Genomic DNA, 18353 nt, shown 5'->3' with positions numbered 1-18353 from the left:
CTACCATAGCTGACTAGAGAGAACTATTTTTATCACTTTAGCAGATCTGTCTTGCAAAGACCCTTCCTTGGGTGAATGAGAAAACAAAACCAGAAATGCTTCTGAAATAATAGGTCCAAATAATAAGTTTAAAAAACAAAAAGTTGGACAACTATTTACAAGTAAATAAAATGGTACTTATTTTCAAATATCAGTCAATAATCAGCAGCCCAGGTAGCCAAATAGAAATCCTTGCTGGAGAAGCAGTTGCATCCTGCTGCATCTGCAAGAAATAAGCTGTTTCCACTTTTGAGTCCAACTTAAGAATTCATTTCACAGCATGATTGGGAATAGCTATTAGGAGCTGGAGAGTCTAGGTTCTGCTTTCAGCCCTGCCACAGCCACTACGAAAAAATGAAAAGAAAAATTCTAAATGAAACATGCAAAATACATTTCATAAAATCAATAGGAAGTTCTTTGTAAAGATCAGTAAGTTTCCTAAAGGGAAAGCTGCTGATAATTGACAATTTCAAATTACTTCCAAGTCTTAGTTTGATTAAGAGCAACCTTTACTCCAACTATTCTCATCTGAAAAATCCCTCTATATTCATGGTGATTTGCAAACACATAATTTGTCAACAAGGGAAGCAAAATATTAAAAGTTGAATATAAATGAGCTATAGAGATTTGAGATTGACCAATACATTTATTTTCCTAAATAAATATTTTTCCTCAGAGTTGAGAGAATTGTATTGTGTAAGCTAAGCTTCATATTAATATCCTCTTGGTTTAAAAAATCAATTGGCACTCTTTATTCCAGCAGAATTGCTCTGACCCTTTCCAAGCCTTACTGGTCTTTCCACCCCCAACCAAGAAGTTATTTGTTGTTAACAAATACATCTAGTATCTGGAGCAGAAAGGAAGAAGTTTACAAAGCTTCCACTACTCCAGCAACATTTCTGAAAGGTCTTTCCTGTCTTAAGTTTAACTGAAATTTCATGCAATGGAATAGTTTCCAGAATTGGGAGAAGTGTTTGTAATTCAGGTGCTTGGCTAAAAACAACCTGTTGAGCCACAGCTTAGCTCCAGTGTAATGTGTGGGAGTACTATTGCTAGCAATACAGTGGAGGTTATTTTGCTGAATGTTTTAATGTGCTTAAGGCTTAAGGAATAATTACCTTTTTCTTACACACGAATAAATAGCTATAATTCTAATTAAGACAATGGTAAACCGTCCCTCTAGATGTTTTAAAAATATTTTTTTAAGCTTTTTGATAAAGTTGTAGACTATTCATTGATAATGTTGGAGCTGAAAGCAGAAAGCAGTGCCTTTAGTGATGATGTGCATAAGTGAAGGTGCCTCTTTGCTCTTCAGAAAAGCAGACTTAGGTTTCAGTTTGGGTTTTTAATAAGTTCAAAGGTACTATGTCTTCTGCCTTCCTTCCAGAAACATATTAGCCAACATACCACTATCACTTAAATTTTTATATTTGTCATAAAGAATAAAAAAATCTTGCAGCAGATGATTATGTGACAAGAGTATAATCACTAATGTGAGAATGGCTTAAACAAAAGTAACATTCCAACTTTAATTATAATAAATTAGATTGTTTAGCTGGAGAGAATGAAAAGGGCATTTTGTATTTATGCTAGAATTATACTTCTTTCTACATTTTAAAGTGTCATAAATCTAGCATTTAAAATTATTTTTTTATGTTCATTCAAAGTTCAGCTAAGAATAATGATGATCCAAAGTAGAAAAAAAAAATCATTAAATGCTTTCTTAATGCCTTTTTTAAAAAGAAAATGGATTTTAATTATTTCAAGGACATAAATACTTTCATGTACACCCTCAAAGCTTTTCTATTCCATCTTTCTCCTAAATTAGAATAGTCTGTTTTCTTTGAGTGATAGATAGTGCTCTATTTCCAGAAGATCATACACACTTCTCTCCCATTGTGTCTTTACCATAAATCTATCATTATATAATTATTTATGGAAGTGCTTATCACAACTCTGGTGACAGAAATACAACTGTTAGCACGAAGATGAAATCTCACTTACCTTTCTACGTTTTTTTTATGTATATAAAATGATACTTTACATGATTTTCTTATGCTCAAGGTAGTAGTTTTTAAACTTTCTGTAGTGAAAGTCTGAAAAAAAAAAAAAACCCCAGGAAAAACCAAACCTTACAAAAAACCTGAATTCTTAGAAGGTATTGTCGTTCTAGACTTTTTTTTTTGTTTTGTTTTGTTTTTTGTTTAGGGAGGGAGGGTTTGGGGGGGGGGTGGGTCCTTTTTTGCCGGAGTATGTGAGCTTTTTAGATTTTTTTTCCCAGAAAAAAAAAAAAATAGGTACTGAAATTTTTTTCCAGTCAAAGATGATTGAAGTAATTCTTTTCTCCAGAACAGAATTCTATGTATGAAAAAAATTATTCCTCCTTCATATTTCAGGCAATAATACCATGCAGCATACTTTTTTTAATAGCTTGCTTGAATATGCATACTTTTGAGGATTTAAGGCTTTCCAGTCCTTTCTTTTATTTTTTCCATCTTAGAGGGTTTCCCTAACAATGTGGATTACTCTTCTGAAAATGGCATAATAATTGGTGTTAACTTTATATGGTATAATTACTTTTTTTTAAAAATAATATATATAAAAAAAATGAAGGGTAAATCCCATTATTAGTAATAGATCTTTCTTCTCTGGAAAACCACTAGGAATTTTTTTCTCAATTTTTAGTTACATCTGGTAGCTTTATAGCTTTTTTTCCCTATTTTATAAAGATTTTTGTAGTCAAAAGTTGATTATGCTAATAGGGAAGGAAATTATTTGGCTTTGATAAATAGCAAAATACTTTGGTCTCTTGTGAGTGTTACCCTCACCTCATGGTGGTAATATATCATGTAGCTTATTAGCCTTGCAGGGATACAGAAATAAAACAGCAGGATATGCTGCAGGAGAAATATTTATATCACTGCATGGTGGTTTCCTGACTCATAGTAAAATGTCATGCAAACCACTAATATCAAATCAAGACATCTATAAAAAATTATAAGTTTTTTTACCTATTGGTTTGGAGAACTGAAAATATAAACCTCAGAGCAAAAAGCAGCACAGAGATAACAGCTTTTCCTTTTTACCTAACCAAATCTACCATGCAAAGATAATATACATAAGATCTAGCAGATCACATGATCCTTCTCTTTGTTGGATCATGACCTAAAGTCTATTTTTAGAAGAAAAGGAGGCTGAGAGGTGAACCTGCAGCTTCCTGTGGAGGGGAAGTGGAAAAGGTGGTGCTGAGCTCTTCTTGCTGGGATCCAGTGGCAAGGAGGGATGGAAATGCTTCAAAGCCATGCCAGGGGAGGTTTGGACTGGACATTGGGAAGCATTTCTTCTCTGAATGTGCAGCCAAACACTGGATCAGGCTTCCTAGAGAGGTGATCAATGCCCAGGCCTAGAGTGTTCAAGAGGTGTTTGGACAATGCCCTAAGCAGCATGCTTTAACCTTTTGTTAAACTAGATGATATTTGTAGATTTATCCCTTACTGCTACAAGTATTCTATTCTAATTTAAAAAAAAAAAAAAAAAATGTACCACAATGGAATGCTGTGTGTAAGGAGGAAAAAAAAAAAGGAATAAAAAGGAAAGAAAACCAGATCTAAACTCTAAATTATTTTTCTGGGCTTTTCTTTCAATAGTATGTTTTCCAGATCTCTTTGTTAAGGATGTCTGGTTCAGAACACATTTCTAAAGCTCAGATTTTTAAAAATTTCTCATCAAACAATGAAACTTACTCTAACATGACTAGTGTTTATTTTCAATATAATACATATTTAAAATCATGTTGGAATAAGAACAATCTCAAAAGACAGGAAATATTTATTTCATGCTGTATAGCTCTACTGAAGGAAACTACAATAAAAAGTGCTTTAGATACAGATACCCTTTTGAAAATATTATATTTGACATTTATTTTTTTCATAAAATAGAGGCTGTAGGGACTGGAAGAGGTCTCCCACTCAGCAGTCCCATTCTCTCATAAACTTTATTGTATATTTCACATGGTATATTTGTTGAGTTCCAATTTAAAGCCATTACCATCAAAGGAAAGCCAATTTCTACAGCTTTCTTGTAAGACAGACAGGAACTACAGATGAAAATTATCAATCAGTTCACTCCTTTGTTTTCCTTATGTCTTCAGATTTTTTCCATCCCAGGGCAATGAGATAATCCAAATTTCAAAATAAAAAATGTTTTGCTGTTCAAGCCTTCCTGGATCAGCAATCATCAAACCCATGATCTTTCCCTGTATCTATGACATGCAGGAACAAGCCATCCTTTTTTTTTTTTTTTGCCTTCTATGTTTTTCTTTTGACAGCTAATACCAAAATTCAATCTTAGAAAATGGTTCAGAAGGTGGTAGATGAAGAGTTACTTGTGCAGTTTTTTAACTGATAGCACAGATGAGTCTTTGTACAACGTATAAATGCAGGTGCATGTATTTAGTTATATATTAATAGAGACAGAATGCACTTAGTAGAAAAAGTGTTTATATCAAGTAAATTAACAAATTAGTTATAGAATATAGTTTATAATGAGTAAATTAACATATTTTTTTAAAATCTGGACTTTGAGACAACAGCAATCAACCAACTAGGTGAGCAAGCTACCAGCTTGTACCTGAGATTACTACATGCAGAAGTGAATAATCCTATTTTACTCCAGAAGTGGTTTAAGGGAAGCTATAGTGTTCTGGTTGCCAGTTTCTAAAATCAAGCAATTTAAAGGAGATTATTAGCAGAACTAAGTAGGTTTATTTACTCAGAAAAGCACATGACTTAACTGAAAGATAATAATTGCACTGGCTTCTACTAAAGTGTTTGAGTTGGGTTGTTTTTTCCCAGCTGGATCATTCTCCTGACCACAGAACCAACAATAACAGGCGGGGCTGAGCCAAAACCTGTGCTGAGGAACCCGGGTTCAACCTTACAACATAAGCACAACCAGCATTCCTTTATGCTCTTTTCCCTTGGTTTCAATACCAGCTTTTGTAATTAATTCCCTCAGTACCTCTACCCAGATCACTGGGCTTGCAGGAGAATATTGTTCTTCTTGTTTATAGCAAGTGTTGAGTGTCATCAGCCGCAGCTGTCGTGGTGAGTCATTGGTAATGAACCTGAAACTCCCTGGAGGGTTCCAGCATCTACCAGCAGGATAACAGTTTTGCTGGCTTGCACTTTTGTGTTTCCTCCCTTCCTGAAAAAGGTGAAAAGTGATAGTGGCAAGTCAGACAGCATAAGACCCCTAAATATCAGCACGTTTGGTATCAAAATAATGGTAGTATTTAACACATATATAATACATAAGCAGGAACAGTACCATACTCAACCAGGTCTTTCTGAAAATAGTATTATTAATAACTTTACTTTTAATAAACTTGGTATGGGAAGTACTCAAATAAAAAGACATCCAAAAGAAGTAGCAAAAACTAGGCCAGTGATGGGAGCTAAAATTTATAGGACATCAGGAGCAAAAGGAAAAAGGACTTACATATTCTTCTCTTTAGGCAGCCATCAAGAGTAGATTTCCAAACTCATAGCTTTGTGTTTGTGAAGGTAACTCTAAACAAATAAACTAGGGAAAACAAATAAACAAAGAAATGAACAATATAAACAAAACCAAAACAACAAAAAACCCAACCAAAGAAACCCTGAAATACCATAAATGATCTAAGTGAGCTCCCCAGAACTAGTCAATAAAAAAGTGTAGAATATCATGCCAAATGTTGACTAAACTGCTGTTGTGAGGCTAAAAGTCATTTGAGATTTCATTTTATCAGTAAATGTAGCCAATTTTTATTTTCTTTCGAAGAGAGACATGAAGATAGACTTTTGTTTCCCTGATTTTGTCGCCAATTATTGAAATGTCCTATTCTTTACTCTATATTATTAATGTGATTTTCTGAACTAGTGATGAATAAAAAAGGTAATTGTTTGCATGGTGTTTCTAGGTTACATATTGCTGTTGTTTGGGGTTTTTTTTTCCTTATTTTCCCTGTAGTGTGTGATAAATTGAGGAGAAATTTATTTTATGCAAACATGCTTGTACTAGTGTAACCCCTGTTCTAATAATTTTACAAAACTTGTCAGATATTCATACAGGGATGAGAAAGTGTTTGGTTTTTCGTTTGTTTTTTCTGATTTTTATACTGGAAGAAAATTATTTCAGTGTGACTCCAGGCAGCTCTAACTTAGATGACCCACACTCAGCAGATTGTTGAAGGTCTCATTGCCCTTGGTGACAAAAAACCAACTAAATTTACATTGGTTAAGCTTTATGGGAAACTTGCACATGATGTATCTAACATTTATGTTTTTTTTTCAAAAAGATATATGCATATTTTATCTTTCTACCTAATTATTTCTTCAGCAAATGCTTTTATTTTAGTTACTGAATGGAAAATTAGATTTTTTACTGAATGCTTGAGTTTGCTTGCATATTATGGCAAGCTACTGACTGAGTAACTGGTTATGCTCTGCACTTCTCCTGTCTTTCTCCCAAATCACTTTTTAAACTTTGCTATTCAAAATTTTGGAACAGATCATTGGTGGTATGCAATATTCCTCCAGTGAGTATCCTTTATCAGGAAACCCAGTTTCATTGTTTCCAAATCTGTAAGTGTAGAAACAACATACAAACTGAAATGTTTCCAGAGGTAATTTCAAATAATTATTTAGGTTTACTCTTCCTCCCCTAAAGAAAAAACGAAACCAAAGCTCCAAAAATCTCAAATAATTCCAACAACCCCACAAATATGTATTTTGAAGCATAAAAATGTCACTATTGAAGGCATCATTTTAGGAATCTGTCCAGCTTCTCTACCGAGTCAATTTTATTCTTTCTTAACATTTATGTGATATTTCATGTGTGTGAATAGACACACATATGTTTTGTGAAGTCATCAAATGGGTATTAGAGAACAATTTTTTATGCTGCATGAACACACAGTGTTCTAAAATGCACATGCTTTACATTTCTCCCACTCACATAATTTTGTCTGACAAGATTGTCAGAGCAAGATGCAATGTTATTTTCTACTTTTATTTTCCTGAACTATATTTGATGCTTCAAAGCATGATGCAACTTTATATTCAATTCTTTGCCCAATGTATAGTAAGAAGTCTTAAGCTGCACTTCCTAAAAGTGATATAGCAGTATCATAATATTTCTGTGCTTTAACAGAGGTGTATGTAATAATGTAAAGGCTCTATACTTTGGGATGGAGGCAAGCACTTTGTATCTGCATCGGTTAAAACTTCCTTGCTGCTTAAAATAAGGAAAGGAATTTTCCAAGATGCTGTCAAGGCATCATTCTTGCTTTGGAGTTTTTGCAGTTAATAATATGAGTAGGCAACTTCTCAGTTGTACACAAAATTCTCAGATTTTGTTAACACTCATAGCATAATGAGGGGGAGAATTACAGTACAGAACTTACTAACTCTTCTTCTAATCCTTCAGACTACTATACAGATGATATTAAAATTTATTTAAGATTATTTTCATCTTACAGTTATGCTCAGTAAAATAAATTGTCTCCACTAAGTTGCTATAAAACTGGCAGAAAGAGACCTTTCTATGTTAACACCAACATCTGCATATCTTTATTTAGGAACTTTATTATTCTAGCAATTAGAAGTAGAATACTTTTTCACTTTATGAAGCTTGTAGTTATTTTGATGATGATTCAACTATGCTTGTTTAAAACATAACAAACTCCAGTAGTTTATTTGAAGATGTATTCCAGAGGTTTTGGTTTGCAGCATGTGGTCCTAGTGTGAAAAATCATTGCAATGCTGCACAAGCTTAAAGCTTCTAAGGTTTACAGACTGAGTTAGTAGTAGCCATAAGACTGCAAAATGAGATTTTCAATTTAATGTGATGCAAACTGAAAAAAAGAAAAGCCTTTATCTGGGAAGCAGTTTTCAAGTCTACTTTAAATGCTTTCCTGTGCAGCCAGTGTTAGAGACATATTAGTTGATGCCCAGAGAGGAAAAAGAGCTTCAAAGTAGTCTTTTCTGCTAATCTTTATTGAATGAGTGTAATATATTAGAATAGTATGTATAATTCAGAGGAAACTTATTCTCCTTAAGATGGATGCTAGGAAAATGCAAGATAAACATCTGTAAATTCCTTGAAAAATATCAATTAACAGTGTATTTTTCTACAGAAGATAAAAAAATAGCATGAATTTCCCTTTAGGTTTATTGACATTAAACCTAATTTCAGCTGGAGAAATAGATTAAATTACTTCTTCGTTTGATTACATATGGATTATGGATCCTTGCATTGCATCTCCTTGTTTTTTATGTATGTGCCATTCACCTGTAATAAATATGTTGCTAATTATGATAAATCCAATTGAAGGATATAAGTTCCAACGATGATGAACAACAGAGCTGTGAGTTTCATGGACAGACTGGTTCTAAAATCTTTTCTGGTTGGAACATCTTTTATCTTGAACCTCTTTCCTCTCATCTTCTCACCATGAAGCACCATGAAAAACCTGTCTTGAATACATTTATTATAATAGATGCTTTTTACTATGATGTGTGAGCAAGGACTTCCTAAAAATTATAATCAAATATCATAGTTTAGAAGCATTTTTGAAATAGTAGTATTTGAAAAGAAAAAGGGTAGAGTCATATAATTTTAAAGCACTTATTAATCAAGTAAGTCAGGAACTGTATTATGTTTTTAAAAGGGTGTTTAAAAAGCCTTTATGAAAATGGGAAGGTGTACAAGACAATGTTTAGAAAATTCATTAGATCCTTTTAAGTTTTTGAGACTATAGTAAAAGTAGCTTATTTTAATATTTGAAAATAATAATATTTTCATATGAAGGATTCACATATGAAGCATTTTGTTCTTGCTTTCAGTTTGTTTGGGTTCTTTTGCTTGGTTGGTCGAAGTTTTTTTCTTCTTCTTTCTGGAAATCTGATAAATGTTTTCCATTTCACAAAATACTTAGTTTCAAATATATTAGCAATATATTAGAGAGGTTTGCAGTGGTGATAAGTATATTAAAAAATGGATCATTTAGGAAACTCATAGGAATTGGAGGGACAACAAGAAGTCCGATTCATAATTGTCATCATATTGCATTTAGACCTTTTAATAATTTTAGCAATAGGTAACATTTAAATATTATATAATATTTTCCTGGAGCCAGAGCTGCCTGAGAAATCAGAGTAAAATTTACATTATGTAATTATTTTTAAGTGCCCTTGCAACTGAAAAAAATAATACAATACTTTTTTGCTGGCAAACATTAGCTTGTTGTGGAAAAAGACATATAGACTCCCAGAATTTGAGAACAGTATTAGATGTACAGTAAAACATTGAGTGAAAAATTTGCTAGTGATACAAATTCTGTCCAGTAACATTTAAATTCTACAGCTTTGTTATAGTTATGCTTCTTGTTTTAAATTAAGCATTTTATATATAAAAACTTGGTGCTTGCTTTATCATTGTTAATCAGCAGTGCAAAGATCATCCTGCCCATTTCTAATTTATTGTTTGTCATCTTAATTGTATTTGTTAAAGACTGAAGTAGAGGTGAGTGTTTCTGGCTATTCCATAACAACACAACACTTGACCATCATACAAAACTTTTCATGTCTGGATTATTCTCTATAAGAATCTGCCTTTCTCAGTTCACAAAAGATGACCAAATAATTATTTAATCCCATTTATGGGTGCTAGATAGCCCAAATTGAGTTTATGCTTCCTTGTTTCTTTTAAAAAAGTCAAAATTATACACAGAGACAGAAATTATACATCTAAAAACAGAATTCAAAAATTTCAGAAGTCTTTGATTGTTATTCTTGTTCATTGAATCAGTTCACCATGGAACTTTGTGAAGAGCATTTGTGAAATCCATCTTCATACTCAAGGTGAGATCAGCTCGGAATTCAGACTGAGTCCTGATCTGGACTGTGTTCAACTGGATCTTGAAAATCTTTTAGGACAGATTCCAGAACCTCACTGGGATACTTGCTCCAATGTTGATATCTTTGTTATGTTATTTTTCCTTTCATGTAGTCAGAACTTCCACTGTCTCACTACATAAGCACCACCTCTTGGCTTCTTGCAGTGCATTTCAGTGAAAAGATTTACACTTCTCAGTAACCTTAAGATCTCCAGCAAACTAACTTATGTTTGTAGTAGCAGCACTTCATTTGGTTATTTATTATTTGCAAGCAAAGGTTTTTTTCTGAAGTTCAGGAGAGGAAAAAGTACTTGGTTTATGGACTAAACCATCCTTGACTTCTTCAGTCAAATAACTTGCTGATTTTTGTTAATGTGGATGGAAGCTGGGATGAGAGGTTTCTCTCCTGTCTATTCCTAGCTTCTTGTGGATTGTTAAAGTATCATCTGTAGCATATTAAGCAGCAGGTGGTCAATAGGTTATGCACTGAAACACGTCATCAGGTTGCTACAGTGCAGATTATTCTTGGTCATCAGAGAGAACTCAGATTTCAGAGCTGCTTTTCAAAAACCCACGCGCAGTTAATGAACCATGTTTCAGTTTTCATGGCCTTCACTGCATTAATACCAGGTAATGGCTTGCAGAAAATTGCAGTCAGGTTATTTGTTTAGCCAAACCTCATCCTCATTCAATCTAGTTCATGTTGGTTTACCAGTAAGGTCAGATGGACAATTTCTGAAATGTCCTTGTTATATCGGCATCCATTTGGGTCATTTTTTTCTAATTATATTTTGCTGTTCCTGTTTTGGGTTGATTTTGTTTGGTTGATTGGTTGGTTTTGGTTTTTGGTGTTTTTGTTTTTGGTTTGGTTTATTTTTTTTTTTTTTTATGCTCTTTTTGGTATTGTAAATATATATTAATAAACTTCACCTTCTCATATGAAGGATATATTTGAGTATGAATGTAGTAGTGGTGATAAATCATTATAATTTGATATAATAATCATGAGACAAATCAAATTTTCTTAGTGTGTTATTCTAGTTTTCCTCTTGAGCCCATTAAATTAAATATTATTATTTAAGAGTTCTAGAAAAAACATTTCATTATAGATTCTACAAATTGATAACTAGTTACCTTGACATAGGTAGCTATTGGTCTACCACTTTTTCCTCTTCATAGAAAAAAAAAAAAAAAAAAAAAAAAAAAAAAGAAGGTAATTGCTTCTTTAGTTAAATCTTAGCACTTCTTCATTTTCCAGTCTAGAGATATCAGAAGTGACTTTGAAATGTTGTTCAAGGTATGTGGACAATGCTTTCAGGTGTGTGGTGTGATTCTTGGGACTGTCCTGGTCAGAGCCAGTAGTTGGGCTCAATGGTCTTTGTGGGCTCTTTCCAACTCAGGATATTCTCAACTCTGTGGTTTTCTGAATGAAGATTTTCAGCTCATATACATAAGGAGATAAACCTTTCAGGACCCTGTGATGTTGACCCAAGTTTTATCTGGTTAAAGTCACTGAGTTGGATGTTTTTTATAACATGAGTCAGTGTGTTAATAAAAATTCAGCCATCTCCTGTTTCGTCTTTCTGATGAGTTGCCAGTTAAAAGGCTTGAAATTAGGTGTGGCAGATGCAAAATAAGTTCTTATCATTAAATTGAGAAAGAAAATTAACTGCCAAGATTTTTGTGCTTACAGATAAAAAGAAGTGGAATATTCTTGTGAAAGAAGAGATAGAGGCCTCATATGAACATTTGTAATTGTAGAGCAAGGAACATCTCTTGCTTGAAGGCTATTTTGTTAACCCAGTAGGCATTTCTAGAATTATTTTATGATAAATAGTTATATCTAGCAACCACTGCTAAGATTTTTCAAAGATATGTAGTTGTTTATCTCCTTTCTTTAAGTACTCATCTATCATTTAAGTGTCACTGATAGCCTCAAAACAACTCAGCTGAATCTAATCTTTCAAGCATTTACACTCTCATTGGTGGATATATACAAAGTCATTATACTGTTGCTGCCTTCCAACCCCCTTAAGCTCTGGTGTTAGACAAAATCCCAAAACTGCAAAGAAGGATTCCCAGATTAAGTGTTTTCCTTCCTTTTATTTTCCCTGATTCATTTAGTTTGCTTTAAGATCTTCTAAGCCATCTGTATGGATTTCTTATATGCCAGATCAATGACAAAAGAATTTAGCTGTGAAGACAAACTGGGGTTCAAGTGCTTTTATCTTTTGCAGAGTCATGAAATTCTGACTCCCACAAACCCCAGAAGTGTCTAAACCACCAAGTGCTAACAAGTGGCTGTCTTGGGTAAAGCTGCTGGGCTGAGAGACAAGATTCCCCATTTTCAACTGCTGTAATCACAGGCAAATTGTAGTTTCTTTTCCCGGGGCTGAGTCAGAATTATGAGCTCAAAAATGGTGAGATGAGGTAAAGAGATTTTCCAGAGAGCACGGGTTCTGCTCACTCAGCTGAGAGTCTAGCACTAGGACACTGATTTATGCTTTCTAAATCTTGTCTTTTATCTTTACTCCAAAGGGTTTATATTTTTAGCATAGAACAACAGCATCCAGTCCTTTGCAGTTTCCTCAGATTAGTTTGTAACTTCATGGTTAGCACAACTTTCTGTGGTTGTGACAGATCTTTACAAAACTAAAATATTAAATACTTGTGGGCAGGCTTTTACTTTCATAAAGAGGGTCAATGGGAGTTTTCCCTTTAATATGTTTCCTTTAATCTATTAATATTTTAATTCCTGAAAAATACTTTCTTTACACCACTTATGAAAGGATTTCCTTATCATAGAATCATAGAATGGTTTTTGTTGGAAGGGATTTTAGAGGTCATCTAATAAATCCTCCTTATGAAAGGATTTCTATCATAAGCAGCTGGAAAATCTGCCCTGCAAAGGGTTTGGTTGCAAAATAGATGCCTAATTTTTCTATCTCTACAGCCTGTGGAATAAACCATTCTTGTGTTTGCTGATATCAGGTCTGAAATTCATACACTGAGTTTTCTTAAAAAAAAAAAAAAATAAAAGAGAGAAATAGAAAAAGCAAAAAAAGAGGTGTCATATTTGGAACAAGATTAAAAGAACAAATGCTGCATCTGAGAAAATATGAAGGAATAAAGAAAAAAAACATCTTTGGTTGATGTACTTCTACATGAGGCATAAACCAGAAATAATCATAATACTTCTTGTGCCATTCTTCTTTAGTTTTTCTTTTGCATCTCTCTTTTAGATTTTAGTTTCTAGAACAATGTTTCTAAAAATAAAATTTTATGTGTTAATTAAATTACTGGTTTTTTTTCTATAGTGACCTATAAAGTGTAATTTCAGCATTGGATTTCTTATTTTACAGACATGACAGATGTTCAGCTTCTCATCAGGATTAGCAATATAACTCTTTTTCAGTTAAATAAATCTCTTTTAGATATATTTCTAAGAACATGTTGTTAAAGAAAGTTTCAGAGGCTCTGAGTATATTTTTGGTAACAGGAGGGTTCTTCATATAAAGAAAATCCCTATGTGTTTTCTCTTAAAGGATATAATTTTGCATAAAATGAATGTCTATTTGAAGATTATCCTTCAGTATTATTTTCCAAATAAGATAGAGTTCTGGAATGGGAACTGATCTTGTCCTTTTAAGTAGTAGAAATTAGCTAAACAAATAATCAGTGTACACTCTGAAATTATTAATGTTGAATGCACTTTAAAACAAAAAGCTCTAAAGTGCATAAGTATTAAGGCTAAACTCCGAATTATAACTTGCTGACTTCAAACAAAGCAGAGAGCAAGCACCTGAAGATAACAGATTACCACTCTTGGTGGTAAAAAATAAAAACAATTGATAAATCTGCCAGTCAGAAATATTAACATAAAGACCCCAATCAAATCAAAATAACATTCACTTGCTAACCATTGCTGGTCTAGCACCCAGCAAAACCTCAGTCCTTATGAGCTTCTCTTTATTAATCACACTGCATTATCTGGCCATCTGCTCTATCTGCCAGAAGAGCAGCATTCCTTTGGTGGTCATTATTAACAAATTTCGTGCTTTGGAGTTTATTTGTGCTGCCTGCTGTCATCTAAAAATCTTTCTTCTCAAGAGAAAGGGGGAGGAAATAAAAATAGGTGGAAATCCCAGCAATCAGCTACTCAAGGAAGATTATTCCATATGACTAAATGATGCCATGTTAGTTATTGAAGAACTATTTTTTTTTTTCTGTCGCTTTACAGTAAACATTTTGAAGCTATTTATATCAGAGCAGAAAGACTGCCTTCTGTTCATACTCAGTGACAGAAAAAACTCAGTAAGTTAAAGAAAATTGTATGTCTTGTTTACTTGCTCTTTTTCCAGCATCTATTCCCAAGAAATCTTCATAACATACATATTCCACAGGTGTTTCACCATTTCTGGATGAGCATCATGCACTTAATTTTTCAGCTCTGCTGGGTGTTTTCTGGACATCAGTAAATTTGTGGGTGTGTGTGGGTGTATGTATGACTTGCAAGTCCTCTTTGAAAGATTTTTTTTTTCTCCTGGGGAGCTCAGTGCACTGGAATCCCAAAGGATGAAACTAAGCTGAGTATGTGAACAGCCCACACCAGTCTTCAGAGCAATTACTTAGTCTGCTGTGCAAGTCAAGTGTGAAGGAATTTGGTTTTTTACTTTCAGGCACTGTTACAAATTCCTCTAACCACAACTGAAGTACAAACATAATAATCAGAACAGCTCTCTGGCTTTTGTATGTGTTATGTTATTTCACTGCCATTTTCTTGATTTTGGGAAAAAAGATTATGTCAATAACTAGCCATGAGTATGTGAAACATGAACTCATATCATGTCTGTCCTTTGTCTAATGTAGTTTCCTTCTAGCTCAGTGTAGGTTAAGGCACTTGGATGTGATCTGTGCAGAAAAAGAATCCTTCATGGCATTCATACAGCTGTGCTGTAGTTTCAACAGACAGTGGTTTGTAATTGCCAGCTGGATAGCTAGCAGACAGATTTTGGGGGCAGACCACCCAGCATGGTTAAGTAGATAGAGGAAACAGAATAATTTACTAATCCTCTTTTACATTTTAGCTGTCTTGTTCTCATCCTTTGAGGGTGAAAAAAAAAGAAAAAAAGAAAAAAAAAAGAAAAATAATGTTTTACAGATTTATTATTTTCAAGTTGTGTACATTAAAGTTTGGATAAACTGGCCATGATACCTCAGCACCTCCTAATGTTTCTGCTGCACCTGAGATGTACATTCAGAAATTATGCTGTGCATGACAAACATAGATGAAATATTTATTTTTTCTTTATTTGAGTTGGCAGCATAATTTCTCTTTTGATTCACTAGTATATCAGACTCTTCCCTAATAAAATGCATTTATAGTGCTAGTCCTCAAGACATTGCTAGTATAAAGAAAAAAACTAGGTCATTTAATTTGATCTGATTATGTTAGTTACTAAGCGTATTTAATTTACTACTATAAATTGTTTTGGAGCAGGAGATAGGCTTGGATTAGCCTTCAGATAAATGACATCCAAATCTAGCTCACTGTATTTGCCAAGTTCTTTCTTCATGCTAAAGTTATTATGAAATGCCAAAGTAATAATATTTATGAGCAGCTCTGTACTTGCATGTGGGAAGGGAACATCTCAGATTATGATTCCTGTCCCCATGTCTATTTTTACTTGTGTATCCCACAGTTGTTGGATAAAATACTAAGATAACATGAACAAGATCCCCTTTCACTTCCATTTGTGCCTCCGTGAGAGATGTTTTAGTGACTCATACGGAACCACATTTTGTGTCTTGCCCAAATAGAGTGACCTCCTAAGCAAAGTCCAAACTTTAGCAAGAGACAAAGGTTCTAGAAGTAGACTAGACAAAGTGCTTGTGTGTCACCACTGGGGAATGAAGACATGGTGTTTAAGGCTCTCTGACTGAGAACTGAATCTTTCTCACACATATTGGAATGAATTCCCTTCCCCTTGTAGGCAGAACACCCGATTTCCAGAAACTGATAAGGAGCAGCTCAACACTTAGCTCATACATACCTAGCCCTGTCAGAACCCATGCAGTTCTGAGTGGGCCTGGGAGTGTGTTTTAAAACTTCCAGGCTAAACCACAAAGTGACTCAAAACACCAAATCAGTTTCTGCTCTCACAGTTCTGGACTTTGGGTATATCTATGTATGAATCCTCCTTTGTGCAAGAGCATTCTTTAAACTGCTGACTGCCATGACTTAAAGAGCTTTGCTTATTGCAGAGCTGTGTTGTGCCATGAGGGTTGAATTCCTTTTAAGTGAAGCTAGACAAAATATGAATTTTCCAACCAGTAGTAGGCATTTAATTCACAGGACCAACATACCTGGAAATAGAATTGCCCAAATGTGTCATTGTAGACTTCTCATCAGTTATGATTTATTCTTTTGCATGGTGGTGTGGAAAAATTTTGGCTGTACTTGTTTTGATACTAATCTCTCCCACAATTTAATGACTTTTATTTCTGTGAATTTCTTTACCTGGATTTTGATTAAATATTTAGTTAATAAAAGTCTCCATGATTTTAGCATTGTATGAATATCAGCTGACTTGGACAACTGGGTAATTTACTTGCACAAACTCAGTATTTTTAAGCCACGACTGTAGAAAATACACCAAAAAATGAAGTGACATTTTACTGTTATGATTCCAGTCACTTTAGTGCACATAAATAAATTCAGTTTTGTGTGCAGTTTATTAGTAATATATAGAATTAACTGATCCCATTTCTTTTATAATGGGATGACTTTATATATTTGGTTGTAAATCATACTGGACTTTTGTTTCACGGCATGCATTTATTCTGGTATTACACATTCTCCAATATTTTTCTTTCTATGTAATATTCCTTTCTGAGTAATTTTTCTTTCTTTTACATTTTCATGCTGAATCTTATTTTTCAGTTTTCTGTCCTTGTTACTAGTTATTTCCTAATCTCTATGATTTTTCCCCAAGTTTCTGTATAAGAGATTATCACTATCTGGCTGTTTAAAATAAATAGATAGATCTAATCCAATCAACTAAAATTTACTTAAAATATTTTAACTAAGAATCGTTTGTAAAATGAAAACTCATAATCCCCTCTGTATCTGTGTAAGAAAATGGAACATGGACTTTTGTTTTGGTTTTTTTTTTTTTTTTTTGGTTTTTTTTTTGAGATTTTTAAAAAATGTTTGGAAAACTGCATCCTCTTGTTTAGACAAAGATAGGCTCCTGAACGCAGATTAGTGAATTGAATTTAAAAACATAGAGTTTGTATTTTGACTACATTGTCAAGTCTACACTGCAAGTGTCTGTCTGCTGCCTATTCTTGTTTTTATTTAGGAATAAACATATTACTTAAAAATGTAGATAAGCCAGAAGCAAAATTTAACCAATATCTGTTTAATGCTACAGTATTCTTCCTAATACAGAGTAAAGAAATTATTGTAAATCTTGGCAATTAGAGGAAAACAACAAATACCTGAGTTTCAGTAGACTAACCTTATCAACCTATTCCTTGTCTAGTAATGGATTTCTTGAGGTGAACACCAGATGATCCAATTTATATTCTTAATTTTTAATACTGCATGCATTTGACAGTAGGAGAGATCACAGATTAACACAATGATGTCAAATCAAAGGACACTGGAATGTTAAGAAACACCTATATTTTGCCTTTGAGCAGCACATAGTAACTCAATGAGTGTACTCACTCTGAATAAAAAAGTGACTAGGAGTTTAGTCACCCTCCTTCCTGAAAGGAAAGAATCAGGCAATAATGGAGAATTGAATGCTAGCTTCTCATTCAGCTTCCTTGATCTTTTGCTTTTCATTTAGATCAAGATATTTTGTATATTCTATTACCTGTGATTTGTAGTTCTTCATCAGAAAACTGAACAGCTGCCAGTCACATACCAAGAGTTGATTCTACATCTGCTCACCCTTCAAGTACACTGTGGCAGCAGGTAAAAGAGGTAAAGGTATTCTTATGAACAATAAGGGTATTCAAATCCATTGATGCAACAAATTTCACTCAACTGTGAAGAGACATGAATATGTTGTAAAAAGAGCTAGTAACATATGCTGGCTTAATGAATTGTCAGCAGTATTTAAATGATGAAACATTTTTCTTCTTTTATAACAAATTAACTGAAAAAAATATAAGTGGAGTAAATAAAGGACAAAAGGATAAACAATGAGATGTTTTTGCAAGATTAAAAAAGGGGTTTGTCACTATTTTATCTTACTGTAGGGTATGATTTGCTTGCTTCTGACCGGACTATAAGAGCAACAAAGTCATAGTATGAATTTGGAAGGATAGGGCCAATCATTATATACTAAAACAGGATCTTGGA

At 33.5% G+C, this 18353-nt stretch overlaps 1 protein-coding gene across 3 annotated transcripts in view; it reads left to right on the top strand.

Annotated features, from left to right (window-relative positions):
* Nucleotides 1–18353, top strand: part of PCDH7 (protocadherin 7) — a 252554-nt gene that overhangs the window by 132216 nt on the left and 101985 nt on the right. The window lies entirely within an intron of this gene.

The sequence above is a fragment of the Oenanthe melanoleuca genome, chromosome 4, assembly GCF_029582105.1.
Source record: "Oenanthe melanoleuca isolate GR-GAL-2019-014 chromosome 4, OMel1.0, whole genome shotgun sequence".
Lineage (NCBI taxonomy): Eukaryota > Metazoa > Chordata > Aves > Passeriformes > Muscicapidae > Oenanthe > Oenanthe melanoleuca.
This window is presented reverse-complemented; position numbering and strand designations above follow the sequence as displayed.